This window comes from Cupressus sempervirens, chromosome 2 (genome assembly GCF_028749045.1).
Source record: "Cupressus sempervirens isolate cs-2001-9-10 chromosome 2, ASM2874904v1, whole genome shotgun sequence".
Classification (NCBI taxonomy): Eukaryota; Viridiplantae; Streptophyta; class Pinopsida; order Cupressales; family Cupressaceae; genus Cupressus; species Cupressus sempervirens.
Genome location: NC_143119.1, coordinates 166,585,128 through 166,596,128, shown reverse-complemented (window position 1 = coordinate 166,596,128; position 11,001 = coordinate 166,585,128).

The window sequence follows — 11,001 nt, the reverse complement described above, 5'->3', positions numbered from 1 at the left end:
TTATTTATTTTTCATTATGTGGTTAATTGGTGCAGGACCACCAGGGCCAAGGAAAAAGGCCTAAAAGGAAATGGAATCATGGAATAGATCATAGGAGGGAACAAAGGATGAACATGACCTTGAAGGTTTATTTGATTGTAATAAGTCCACAATGGTCACTTAATAATGTTTTGTTTATGTTTTAAATGTTTTGATTGATTACTTTGTAAAGGATCAATGATGTAAGCCTTAATGGCATTTTGGGAGTTAGAGTGTACCTAGGAGTCACTTGGGGATCCTAGGTGTTGATGAAATGTTTAATGACCAGTAAAGGTCCTAATGAATGTAATACTACCAATAAAGCCATTAAAATGGATGTAATGCACTTAAAGTGCCTAAAAATGTAAGATTGTCCAAAATTGAAAATAAGCTTAAAAGTCACATAAGAAGGTTTTAGAGTGGTTTAAGGTATTCGGAGGATAGGATAGAGTCCTAAGAACCTTTAAAAGGTTAACAATTGCATAAGAGTGAAGGGTTTTATAAGTTGACAACTAGGGTGTCAACTAGACAACAAAATAAATAATAAATTTAATTTGCAATAGTCATAAAACTAACTGTAACTTGCTTTTGAGCAGTTGCAACTGGTTTGGGAGTCTTTTTATTGAATGCATACATGATTTTGTAAAAGATAGAGGAGTCTTAGGAATTTGGGAAGGAATTGGTGGTCAAGGGAACAAATTCTCTGCCTGTGAGGCTACAATATGGTGTTCATAATGTTAAACTCTTTATTTCAATGCAATGTTGACTGGAAATGTATTAGATTGATGATATTATAAGCTTTTATTCATTCCATAAAATTGTTACATTGTTTTGTTAACATTTGAAGCAAAGAAAGACAAGTTTATTGCTAACTATCCTAGTAGAATGTTTGTGAAACCAATCATTTGTTTTGAAGACACCATGAATGTGAAAGACTTCCCCACTTACTGTGCTTCATGTGACTTTTGTGGAGAGTCCAAAATAAAAGGTATGATATGTATCCATATATGTTTGTTTTTATATGAATGCAAGGATTTGGTGGTAGAGAGTAGTTTATGGAAGAAGGTTAAAGATGACTATCTCATAAAATTGCAATCCAGTATGAGGGCAGTATCTTGGCAACCAACTATTGGATCTTGCTAAGATCGGAGTATGGTGGTGAGAACCCAATTACACCTATCCTCACTAGAGAGATTGAGGATTTAATATTAGATTCAAAAGTTATACCTCTCTGTGTATGGGTCTATCTAGGGACAACAATGAGGCATATTTTTGGTGATTGGGCTAGTGAACACTTAGTAAGAGATACTTTCTTGGTTGAAGATGTTGACATATTTGAGGGACATTGGGATGATTTAAGATGATGTAGAGCCTATGGTGGCACAATAAATGGTGTGTACACTTTGAGAGTGGTAGTCTAGCTTAGATCAAGAAGAATGATCCTATGAAGATGCTTGGTTGGTATTGTGAGAATACTATGGAAGTCCCTCTTGGTATGAGTGATTGCAAGTCTACCTAGGATGTCTGCATCAAGCGGTATCAGAGTGAGAGAAAGGTCTAGGTTTTGGGTGAAGAAGATCTAATATTTGGAGGATTGAAATCCCTTTGTTGATGCTTAGAGTTGAACTATCCTCCTTGAGTATTCCAAAGTGGTGGATGGATATCTAGTGAATCTTAGATTGGTGTGAGAAGATGGCTTTGACAAGGACTGAAAGAGAAATTGCTAAGGCATTGAAGGAGTACCTATATGGTAATAAGAAGGAGAGAGAAGAAATAGAAAGAAAGAAGAAGAAATAAGAAACAAGGAAGAATGAAATAGAATGGATGAGGCAAGAAGAGTTAAGAAATTTAATAAGGGTTTTGGAATAGTAGGAAGAAGAGAGAAAAGGGAGGGAAGAAAAGATAAAGATTCTAGAGAAAGCCTTGGATGAAGGTTAAGAAAGGCTAAAGAGACTTGAGGAGATTCTTAAGGATGCTACAAGTTGTCACTTGATGTTGAAGAAGAAGATAAAATGGCCTATTCTGAAACTAGTTGCAACAGCAAGGATGAAGAGGTGGGCAGAGGGTACTAGGATGGGTACTCTTCGAGTAGACGATGCACCTATGATGAGAGGTGTAAACGCTTGTGAAGAAGTCTTGGCAGATGATGGAGTAGATAGTAGAGAAGAAGGCCTAGAAGGTCTTGAACATGAGTTGGATTTGTGGGATAATTTTTTTGTAATAGTAGAGGAATGGAAGAGTTATGGAGGAGTCTTGGAGGTACATGATGGAGCAAGTTTCAATGAAGACAATATATTTGCAAAGATGGGCCATGAGGAGGCTCAAAACATGAAATATTTTTCTCCTAGCATGGAGATAAGACAAGATAATCAGAAATATTGGTTGACATAATGGTGAGTAAGAAGATACAACATGAACAAACCTTAATGACAGAGATCAAGCCAAGATGCAAGATGAAGTTGCATAGAGTTACATGGGTCCATGAGGATCTATATTTACCAAAGGTCAAGATGAAGACCTTAAATTTTTTATAGAAATTTGTGTACTTGCAATTTTCCAAGAGGACTTGGAAATGTTTCAAAGCTGTGGAGTATGGTGCTAGAGCACCAGGGCCAAGGACAAAGGCTTAAAAGGAACTCAGATCACGGAATAGATCCTTGGGGGAGCAAAGGATGAACATGACATTGAAGGTTAATTTCATTTTAATAAGTCCACAATGGTCACTTAATAATGTTTCATTTATGTTTTAAATGTTTTTATTGATCACTTTGTAAAAGGATCAATGATGTAAGCCTTAATGGCATTTTGGGAGTTAGAGTGTACCTAGGAGTCACTTGGGGATCCTAGGTATTGATGAAATTTTTAATGACCTATAAAGGTCCTAATGAATTTAATATGGCCAATAAAGCCATTGAAATGGATGTATTGTACTTAAAGTGCCTAAAAATGTAATATTGTCCAAAATGGCAAAATAAGCCTAAAAGTCACATAAGAGGGTTTTAGAGTAGTTTAAGGTGTTTGGAGGATATGATAGAGTCCTAAGAACCTTTAAAAGGTTAAAAAATTCATAAGAGTGAAGGGTTTTTGAAGTTGGCAACTAGGTTGTCAACTAGACAACAAAATGAATAATAAACTTAATTTGTAATAGCCATAAAACTAACTGTAACTAGATTTTGAGTAGTTGCAACCAGTTTGGGAGTCTTTTTGTTGAATGTGTACATGAGTTTGTAAAAGAGAGAGGAGTATTAGGAGTTTGGGAAGGAGTTTGTGATTGAAGAAATAGATGTATTGAAGTTTTTGAACAATAAATAATAAATTCCTTGCAAATAGTCACTTCTCTGCCTGTGAGGATACAATATGGTGTTTGTATTGTTAAGCTCTTTATTTCAATGCAATATCAGCTGAAAATGTATTAGATTGATGATATTATAAGTTTTTATTCATTCCATACAATTTTTACATTTTTTTGTTAACATTTGAAGCAAAAAAAGACAAGTTTATTGTTGAATGTCCTAGTAGAGTGTTTGTGAAGCCAATCATTTATTTTGAAGACACCATGAATGTGAAAGACTTTCCTATGTACTATGCTTAATGTGACTTTTTTGGAGAGTCCAAAAGACAATGTTTGATATGTATCCGTATGTTTTTGGTTTCATATGAATGCAAGGATATGGTGATAGAGAGTAGTTTATGGAAGAAGGTTAAAGATGTCTGTCTCAGAAAATTGCATTCTAGTGTGAGGGCAATATCTTAGCAACTGACTATTGGATCTTGCTAAGATTAGAGTATTATGGTGAGAAACCAATTTCACCCATTCTCACTAGAGAAATTCAAGATTTTGTATCAGCTTCAAAATTTATACCTCTCTATGTATGGGTCTATCCAGGGATAACAATGAGGCATATTTTTGGTGACTGGGCTAGTGAACACTTAGAAAGAGATGTTTTCTTGTTTGAAGATGCTCATTTAATTGAGGGATATTGGGATAATTTAAATTTATGTAGAGCCTATAGTTGCACAATAAATTTTTTGTGCACTCTAAGAGTCGTAGTGTGGCTTGAATCGAGGAGAATGATCTTATGAAGATGCTTGGTTGGTATTGTGAGAATACTATGGAAGTCCCTCTTGGTATGAATGATTACAACTCCACCTAGGGCCTGTTCATCATTAATTGATAGAGATTAGGACATGTCCATTAGGAATTCTCTTACCTTGCACTACATCAAATGGTATTAGAGCATAGTGGTTCCTCAATGTCTAGACAAATCACCAAAGTTGAGGCAGTTTGTACTAGGACTTTTAGTTGAGAGGAGTTGATCTTAAAATATCTTGATCTGGTTAATATTATGGTGGATTTTTCTTTTTGGAGTCCTAGATAACTTGGTTCTGAGGTGGCATATCATGGTTCTGACTTGCAATTACAATGGACTTGTAGATGGATCAATGGTTGGAAAGAGGGAAGGTTGATATTGTTGGAGCATGATCATAGAGAGTTTGTGGGATGTGTACTATAGATCTATGTTCCTAGACTTTTGATTTTTCCCAGGTTGTTTGTGGGAGGTTGTAGGTTGAGATCTAACTTAGAAAAAAAAAAATTTTGTCACAAGGTGTGTGGGAATGATCTATTGAATAGGGTTTGTGAAGATCTTGGAAAATGTCTTCGAAAATTTTGTACCCTGGGATGATTGCAAATCTCAGTGATGTGGTAGAGGAGAAATATTTAGAGATGTCTACTCAATTTGAAGTTAGATTGGCTAATTAACTTAAGAAAGGGATGGTTGAGTTTTGCAAATGTTTGTGCAGTTGGATTCTACCGATCCAAAAGTGAGTTATCTAGTCATTAGATGAATTTTTTGAGAATAAAGATTGCATAGAAAGGTCAAGGTGGAATAGGTTGGTTTTGTTGATCAGTCTATGGAGTCAAATGTAAAACCTATAGAGAGACTTGTGCCTGTTGCTAAAAAGGTTCCTAACCTTGTTGATTCTAGGATGGAGATTGGTTTCATGATCAGTTGATTGAGTCTAACATGGAAATTGTAGAGCACTTGGTTGTGGATGATCTAATTGTTGTGGGTGATCTTATTATGAGTAATGAGATTGCTAGTGTTGGGATTTTGGCATTTGTTGGCAATGCCACTAATGTGGATTTAGTTTTGGATCTACATTGTTTTGCAAATCTCTATGTTTTTTTTTTTTTTTTTTTATGGTTGACATGGATGAGGATTTACCTATGGAGCATTATGTTTAGTTTGTTCTTGGGAGGGAGAATGTTGATTAGGTTTTTGAGATTTTGGAGATTCTCGTGTTTGACAAAATGATGTAGATGTGGGTGTTATAGATTGCTTTTATTGTCCTTGATGGAATAGAAGCCTTTGATGAATATGAATATTGGATTAGATCTTTCTTTGACACACTTTTCTACTTACCTGGGGAGTCTGATGTAGGAGCATCATGGGTTTTCTTAGTAACTAATTTGGAAATGCATTTACAATTGGCTCAAAAAAATTCACACAATAAAAATCCAGAAGCGTAGAATTACTATGATGGATTATGGAAATGAATTTACAATTAACTACTTTAGAGTTTTTAAAGGAATGCTTATTAGTTGCTTTGGAGAGTACTTGGAGTGATACTCTCTCAAAGAAGTGGTGCACAATCATCGAAGGCACTAAGCATACACTAGGAGCTTGAAAATGCTTTGTTGCAGTGTTAACCAATTATTAACCTCTCATGTTAACCAAGTTGTAGTGTTATCCTAATTATTGCTAATATTTAGAAGTGGTTTTTAGATGCTTGGTCATGTCTTGGATCTAGCTTTTCCCATGTTGTCTATATTTGGTTTCTAGTGTGAGCCAACCTTAGCATTTGAATTGGTTGTATATATTTAATTTCTATTGTAAGCCAACTTGTGGCTTAAATTTACATTTGATGTAAGAATTTCTTTAATTTGTAACATACTAGGTCAACTTGTGGCTTAATTAGTTACAAGTAAGGGAGTCTTATGGAGTTTTAAGTCATTCATTCAGTGGAGTGAGTCATTATTGAGTGGGAGACCTAGAATGATGAAGATGGAGTAGCCGAGTGAGTGAATTTTTCCTAAGTCTATGGATAGAGCACCAAATGTGAGGCAGTTTACACCTAGATCTCGGGTAAAGTTTGAGAATGGCTAGTAGTTAAGGCTTGGAAAACAAGGAGACTGTTTGGTGGGCTTTCAAGAAAAAATTTATTTCTTCCTTGGAGGTTTCTACTAGAGTATAGATTTGTTCTAGCTAGGGTTTTGGTTAGATCTCGAGGGATCTTGCAAAATAATTATTTTAATTGCTATTGTATTTGGCCTATTGGCCTAGTTATTTTCCTAGTTGGAATCCTTAAAATTCTTTTTGAAAATCTAGTTTATTTTATATAAGAAATTAGAGTTTTCATTTCTCATGATCAAGCATATCCTATAAAATCCATAATTGTTATTCCCTAATATCTTTTATGCCCTAGGTTCCTTCAAAAAATTATTAATTGACCACACCTTTTTGATTTGAGGTGGGAGATTTTGAAAAAGGCCCTAGTATCCTTTTAATTTTCTTATTCTAAATTTATTTTTCTAGGACAATTTCTAAAATCTTTTAGGATTTACATTTTTTCCTAGTTCATGACTCATTTTCAACCTCAAGTTTGACCATAGTTCTCCCTTTTTCCTACATGAGTTACCTATTTTCAAACCAAAATTTTAAGGTTATAATGAGAGCTTGTGATCTTCTCAAAGATCAAGGGTTTTCATTATATTACAAAGAAGAGTTGTAAACTTTTTAATCCAAGTGACAGAACAATGAAGTGACATCTGTCATGTAGGACCATAGAAAAAATAATGATTAGGTGCATCTTCTTAGCCATCCAATTGTTTCTTGATCTATAGTTATCTCTATGTTGTCATGGATACTTGTATGATTTTTAAGCAAGGTTACATAACTACATGTTGAACATGTCCCTATGGGCCATTTCCTTTTGGAGGAAGTAAGGTAGTCAAAAACATGACAAATGTTTGTTCTTGATTCATTCTTCTACAAGCTGTGCTAGTTTTTGAAGTCTTTTCTCAATCATTGATTAGATTAGAAATATATGGTCATTGTTATGTCACAAATGAGAGTTGAAAGAGTTTTAACCATAACAATATAGTGATGACATGACACATGGAATAGGTGGGACCTATTTCACTTAAGCCAAGTATAGTATCAAAACAAGATGTTATGAGTTATCTATTTAAGGATAGATCTATGACCGTCATTATGTCGCTATAGAAGGATGTAAGCTATTTAATCATAGAGACATAATGACATGGTGAAGCATGTCCCTATGGTCCAATGTAGTTTATAATATAGATATTTTTCTAGCCACTAGATTAGAAATTAATCAAGCATTTTCATTGTGTCGCTATCCCAAGATGAAAGGTTTTTAACCATAGCAATATAGAAATGATATGGCATGTAGAATGTATGGACCACTTTGAATTAAGTTTTTTTTTCTTAATTGTTATATCTAAGGTAGATCAAGGCTATCATTATGTCATTAACAAGATTTTCTCAATTTTTAACCATAGCGACATAATGACAACTCGACATGTGTTACATACATTGCAACCATTATACAAAGGATGTTGACAAAGAAAAAGGTTTATGTTACCTATTTTTGCCCCTTGCCAAAATTTGAATTCAAATACTTGACCCACCCAACGGCCACTTCCCATCATTAATATTATTTTAATGCCCGAGAAATACAAAAAATAAAATGATTAAAACTTTATTGTATTTCTTTTCTCTCCTATTTTGTTTCTGTCAGCCTAAAACTTTCCCCACCATTGGATCTCATTAAGATCTATGGATGTCGTAGACTTGCTATGAAAATTTGCAAGGTTGTTTCCCATAGCAATGTAGTGACCATCAAAATTTTGTTGCAGTACTAAAGATGAAGTTTGATGTCAATTTTTGATGAACCGTCGGTGCTCACTATATCACTACCGAGAAGTTTATGATTTTTTTTGGTAGTGAGGTAGCGACTAGTCAAAAATTTATGGTGTAAAGGCAAATGTTCTTGTGTGGGCCTCGAGGTTGGAGATCTACTAGTGAGCTGGCAGTTTGATTGGCGCCTACTTTCCCACATTTTGTCTTCTGTTAGACTTTGTGACAATGCGGACAGGTGCCCTGGTCACACATGTCCTAATGATTTCATGAAGGATATTCATGTAGGTTCAAAGGGTACAGGTTATGTACACCTTCTGATGCAATGAGATCAAGGGCTGGTGCTTCCCTGCATTATAAAGATGCAAGGATATTAAGGAATTTGGGCAAGCACCTTTTTGCCGCATGCCCTTGTGGGGTTAGGTTATTATGAAGCCATAGGGTGATGCCAAATGGGGCTAGGTTAGGCTGAGTCATATGTTGAGTGGTTCGTGGGCCCAGAAACTTTAAGCGGGCAAGCACAATATGATAAGATCTTTCGTGATCATTGATCTCATGGAGATCAACGATCAACACTTTCTCGCATTTTGGAGATGTGAGAAAGTTAAACATTGCAGGGAAGTGCCTATAGGACACTTTTCCTTGTGGGCCTAGGGAGTTACATTACAACTAGGGTGTTGGCAATGAGGGCCAATAGTTATGAGACTATCACAGTTAGAGTTGGGAGGTGGTGCAGTTAGTCAGTTAGATGTGGTCAAACTTGGGAAGGCCTTGCGAGGTGGAAAAAAAAAAAAAGACCATTGGCCCACGTGGCCCATTTTGGTTGTAAGACTTAGTTGACCTATTGATTTTGCTGACAAATGAGCCAAAAATGAAGGAAACCAAGTTTTCTTACATAATTTGATCCTCATGGTCAATTCCAACTACTCTCGAATGAATGTTGAACCTAGTAAATAGCAGCAAAACACTCCACCACCCCAATTTATCCATCTTTTTGGTCAGAATGGTTTAATGGCACCATTTCCTGTCTTCTAGAGGTCCTGTTTTGACCAAATATTAGATTTCATTGTACTTAGGTCTACGCCAAGGTTGGATTTTCCCTAGATTTGCATGATTATTCTTTGTAAGATTTAATGGCAGTGGTTGTGGAGTAACTTTAGTTAGAAAATATCTCAATGATGCCTGAGCTATAAAGGCAATTTTTGTAGATTTTGTACTGGTCGAATCTTCTCTATTTTTTCTGATATTGCTCTGCAATTTCATTGTAAATCCCATTTTCCTCTACACTATATGACATTCTTATCTCCTTTAGCCATTGATGTGAAGTGCAAGAACTATTTGCCTCTCATTTGTGTATTGTAGATATCTGCAATCTTGCATGACTATATCTCTTTTGGCCTATGAATGGTATATAAGTGAATCCTATCTTTCCTTGTGTCATTCATTTGGGTTTTCTGATCTGCATGTGATTGTTAGATTAAAGCAAGTTTGGATGTGTATATCTCTTGGTGCCATGATGGTTCAATAGTGCATGTATGGGCAGAGATTGGTTTGAACACTCTATTTTTGGTGCATCACTGCCCTTAGGTTAGAATAGGTAGATTTGCCTCTATGCATTCCTTGTCCCTTTTCCTCTCCAAGAGTAGTTAGGTGCACCCTAATAGTAAAGGAAGTCAGCCTTCTTTGGAGAGTCAACCTCACAATTCAAGTCCCATAGCTTGGAGGTTGTTTCCATGTTTCACAAGGTTGTCCTTAGGTAAAAACTTTGGACAAGGATGCAAACCTTTGTGACAATAGTTTCCAAATTTCATGATGTGATAAGTTTGACTACCAAATTAGAGGATGGAAAATAAATCAACTTGCAAATGAAGTTCTTTTCATCATATTTTTTTGTGAATCAACAATCATTTTTTTAAAATTTTAAAACATGAAACTCTCTTCTTTTTAAAATAGTTATAAGAATCAATGGTCTCTCATGTGAATTGATATGAAAACTATAATAGAAAATTTGATGGTTTCATTCTAAAAATAGATTGTTGAAGAGTTGGAGCATGGTGTCTACTGAAATTGTTTCATGTGTATAGAAAAATTATGATTTTCTGCAACACTAATCTACTATGATAACTAGATACAAATTTTTTGAGCCAAGTAAGTAATTTCATATTCTCAAGAAGAATTTGGATTTCTTGTCTCTATTACTTACAATGCCTCCAAAGAAAGGTTTCTCTGGGTAAAGGGATTACATGCATTGGAATATTCATGATGATTTCCTAGAACAATTGAATGAGTCTGCTAATGAAACCATGCAAATTAAGAAATTGATCCCTATAAATCCAAGGTTAAAGGTAACTAAGGGTTTATATGATAGAGGTAACTTGAGTCAAGATGAAAAAATGTCTAAAATAGAATTAAAACTTCTCAAGAAATGGTTTTCAAAAAGGAAACTATTTGCACCACATGGAAACATTTGGAATTTTTGACCTAGGAAAGTTAGTCATCCTAGGAGTCTTTAAGGATTTAGACCTCCTCAACTCTATAACCTGAATGAATGATCCAATAACCAAAACTATAAGTGGTATAAACAGGGAATTTTTAGTGAAAATAGCACCTAAGAAAATCTAAGTATTCATGGTGGATACTACTTCACATTATTATGAGGTCATTGACTTTCAGGAGTTGGAAAAGAAATATCACTCTTATAAAGAGAAAATTAACCAAGGAGCATTGAGGGGACATCTTGGCACTATTGGGAGTTTCAAACTATTCACAACTTCAACCCGTGAACCTTTTGAGAAGGGTAAAAGCATAAACCTGTGTCACCCTTTTTTAAAGGAAAAGGCTAACAAAAGTATAAATGTTCACCTGCAATGACAAATAATTTGTATTATTATTCTTAATTTGGAAATGAAGTAAACTAATGAAATGTGTAGAAATGGATGAATTTTAGGATTATAATTTTTAATAATTATTTGGAATAAAAATTGATATATTTTCCTAAATTTTTTTATAGATAACTTTTGGGTGTTGAAAAATAATG